Below are 4,322 nucleotides of genomic sequence, written 5' to 3'. Positions count from 1 at the left end.
CACCCACTACCCGTTACCCACCCACTGCCAACCCACCCACTGCCAACCCACCCACTACCCGCTACCCACCCACTGCCAACCCACCCACTGCCCACCCGACCACCCACCACCCGCCCTAGCACCCACTACTCACCCACTGCCCACCCACCCACTCTCCACCCACCCACTACCCACCCTACCAACCTTACCACTCACTCTCCGCCCTACCACCACTACCCGCCCTGCCACTGCCGCCTTCCCTCAGTCTCACTGGGAAATCAATGGCCTCTCACTGGCACCAGCTTTCAGATATCGCTGCCAGGGACGTTCCCAGACTGAGGCGCCCAGATCCCCCACTGATATTCCCAATCTTTCTCCCAGACGGCAAGTCACACATTGCAAACACTTGGACATTCAGACCCGGACACTCAAACTCAGACCCTCAAACTCGGACCCTCACACTCGGACCCTCACACTCAGAACTTCACACTCGGACCCTCACACTCGGACCCTCACACTCGGACCCTCACACTCGGACCCTCACACTCGGACCCTCACACTCGGACCCTCACACTCGGACCCTCACACTCGGACCCTCACACTCGGACCCTCACACTCGGACCCTTGCACCGAGCACCCGACACTCAGACCCTCACACTCGGACACTCACACTCGGACCCTCACACTCGGACCCTCACACTCGGACCCTCACACTCGGACCTTCACACTCGGACCCTCACACTCGGACCCTCACACTCGGACCCTCACACTCGGACCCTCACACTCAGACCCTTGCACCGAGCACCCGACACTCAGACCCTCACACTCGGACCCTCACACTCGGACCCTCACACTCAGACCCTTGCACCGAGCACCCGACACTCAGACCCTCACACTCGGACACTCACACTCGGACCCTCACACTCGGACCCTCACACTCGGACCCTCACACTCGGACCCTCACACTCGGACCCTCACACTCGGAACCTCACACTCGGACCCTCCCACAAGGTCCCTCACACTCGGACCCTCCCACAAGGACCCTCACACTCGGACCCTCCCACACGGACCCTCACACTCGGACCCTCATGCTTGGACCCTCACCTTGTACCAGATGCTCTTACCTCACACTCAGCTCCATTGACACACTCACCGACCTCACTCTCTGACGCGCACACATTCTGCAGTTCGCTCAAGTCCCCATCTGTCCCGGGATAAGTCCCCCTGTCTGTCCCAGGATAAATCCTCCTGTCTGTCCCAGGATAAATTACTGCTCTGGGATATATCCCCCTGCCTGTCCCCGGATATATCTCCTTGTCTATCCCGGGATAAATCCTCCTGTCTGTCCCGGAATAAATCCCTGCCCAGGGATGAATCCCCCCTGTCTGTCCCAGGATAAATGCCTGCCCTGGGATAAATGCACCTTTCTAGCCCAGGATAAATCCCTGTCTCTCCTGGGATACCTCCCCCTGTCTGTCCCGGGATAAATCCCGCTGTCTCTCCTGGGATAAATCCCCCTGTCTGAACCGGGATAAATCCCCCCTGTCTGTCCCGGGATAAATCCCTCCTGTCTGTCCCGGGATAAATCCCCCTGTCTGTCCCGGGATAAATCCCTCCTGCCTGTCCCAGGATAAATCCCTCCTGCCTGTCCCAGGATAAATCCTCCTGTCTGTCCCGGGATATCTCCCTCCTGTCTGTCCCGGGATAAATCCCCCTGTCTGTCCCGGGATAAATCCCTCCTGCCTGTCCCAGGATAAATCCCTCCTGCCTGTCCCAGGATAAATCCCTCCTGCCTGTCCCAGGATAAATCCTCCTGTCTGTCCCGGGATATCTCCCTCCTGTCTGTCCCAGGCTCAGTGAAGTTGCGGTGCAGGGATTGGTGCCTGTGTCCCGGGTTGGATCGGCTCAATTGCTTTCTCTGCTGTCCCGGGATGGTCTGTGTCGGTTCTCCTTCTCCCGGCGCTCCGCTCCCGCTGCACAGACAATAGGAGCGGCTCCCGCTCTGGGACTCCTTGTCCCGGGGAGAGGGTCCCGGTTTATCCCCGGGCAAGGCTGCCTTTCCCGGGAGCTGCGCTGGAAGCTGCGGCCGCTCCCAGTCTCAGGCTCTCAGCAAATCCCCCAGATTTCAAATCAGTGAGACTGCCACCCAGAGAGAGAGAGAGAGAGCATCCGGGAGAGGGCAGGAAATAGAGAGAAAGGGGGACACAGAGAGGGAGAGAGAAAGAAGGGATAGAGAGAGAGAGAAAGGGCGGATAGAGAGAGAGAGAAAGGGCGAATAGAGAGAGAAAGGGCGAATAGAGAGAAAGAGGGGATAGAGAGAGAGAGAGAGAAAGGGCGGATAGAGAGAGAGAGAGAAAGGGGGAATAGAGAGAGAGAGAGAAAGGGCGAATAGAGAGAGAGAGAAAGGAGGAATAGAGAGAGAGAAAGGGGGAATAGCGAGAGGGGGGGAAAAGAGGGGGGGGGGAATAGAGAGAGGGGGAATAGAGAGAGAGAGAAAGGGAGAATAGAGAGAGGGGGAATAGAGAGAGAGAGAAAGGGGGAATAGAGAGAGAGAAAGGGGGAATAGAGAGAGGGGGAATAGAGAGAGAAAGGGGGAATAGAGAGAGAGGGGGAATAGAGAGAGAGGGGGAATAGAGAGAGAGGGGGGAATAGAGAGAGAGAAAGGGAGAATAGAGAGAGGGGGAATAGAGAGAGAGAGAGAAAGGGGGAATAGAGAGAGAGAAAGGGGGAATAGAGAGAGGGGGAATAGAGAGAGAGGGGGAATAGAGAGAGAGAGAAAAGGGGAATAGAGAGGGAGAGACAGAAAGGGGGAATAGAGAGAGAGAAAGGGGGAATAGAGAGAGAGAGAGTGGGGAATAGAGAGAGAGAGAAAGGGGGAATAGAGAGAGAGAGGGGGAATAGAGAGAGAGAGGGGAAATAGAGAGAGAGAAAGGGAGAATAGAGAGAGAGAAAGGGGAATAGAGAGAGAGAGAAAGGGGGAATAGAGAGAGGGGGGAATAGAGAGAGAGAGAGAAAGGGGGAATAGAGAGAGAGGGGGGGAATAGAGAGAGAGGGTAGAATAGAGAGAGAATAGGAAAGGGGAATAGAGAGAGAGAGAGAAAGGGAGAATAGAGAGAGAGAAAGGGGGAATAGAGAGAGAGGGGGGAATAGAGAGAGAGGGGGAATAGAGAGAGAGAGAGAAAGGGGGAATAGAGAGAGAGAAATCGGGGAATAGAGAGAGAGGGCGGGAAAGAGAGAGATAGAAAAGGGGAATAGAGAGAGAGAAATGGGGAATAGAGAGAGGGGGGAATATAGAGAGATGGAAAAGGGGAATAGAGAGAGAGAGAGAAAGGGGGAATAGAGAGAGAGAGAGAAAGGGAGAATAGAGAGAGAGAAAGGGGGAATGGAGAGAGAGAGAGAGAGAGAAAGGGGGATAGAGAGAGAGAGAGAGAAAGGGGAATAGAGAGAGAGAGAGAGAAAAGGGGAATAGAAGAGAGAGAGAGAAATGGGGAATAGAGAGCGAGAAAGGGGGAATAGAGAGAGAGAGGGGGAATAGAGAGAGAGAGAGAGAGAGAAAGGGGGAATTAGAGAGAGAGGGGAATAGAGAGAGAGGGGGAATAGAGAGAGAGAGAGAGAAAGGGAGAATAGAGTGAGAGAAAGGGGAATTGAGAGAGAGAGAAAGGGCGAGAGAGAGAGAGAAAGGGGGAATAGAGAGAGAGAGCAAGGGGAAATAGAGGGAAAGGGGGAATAGAGAGAGAAGAGAGAAAAGGGGAATAGAGGGAGAGAGAGAAAGGGGGAATAGAGAGAGAAAGGGGGAATAAGAGAGAGAGAGAGAGGGTGGAATAGAGAGAGAGAGAAAGGGGGAGTAGAGAGAGGGGGGGGGAATAGAGAGAGAGAAAGGTGGAAATAGAGAGAGAGGGGGGAATAGAGAGAGAGAGAAAAGGGGAATAGAGAGAGAGGGGGGAACAGAGAGAGAGAGAAAGGGGGAATAGAGAGAGAGAAAAGGGAATAGAGAGAGAGGGGAATAGAGAGAGAGAGAAAGGGGAATAGAGTGAGAGGGGGAATAGAGAGGAGAGAGAGAAAGGGGGAATAGAGAGATAGAAAGGGGGATAGAGAGAGAAGGAGGGAATAGAGAGAGAGAGAAAGGGGGAATAGAGAGAGTGAGAGAGAAAGGGGGAATAGAGAGAGAGAAAGGGGGAATAGAGAGAGAGAGAAAGGGGGAATAGAGAGAGAGAGAATGGGGAGTAGAGAGAGAGGGGGAATAGAGTGGGAGAGAAAGGGGGATGGAGAGAGATAGAAAGGGGGAATAGAGTGGTGTTATGGGGTTGTGTGTGTGAGGGGGGATGAGAGAGAGATGAGAAAGG

The sequence above is a fragment of the Mustelus asterias genome, chromosome 8 (genome assembly GCF_964213995.1).
Source record: "Mustelus asterias chromosome 8, sMusAst1.hap1.1, whole genome shotgun sequence".
Taxonomy (NCBI): Eukaryota; Metazoa; Chordata; class Chondrichthyes; order Carcharhiniformes; family Triakidae; genus Mustelus; species Mustelus asterias.
Note: the sequence above shows the minus strand (reverse complement) of the source record.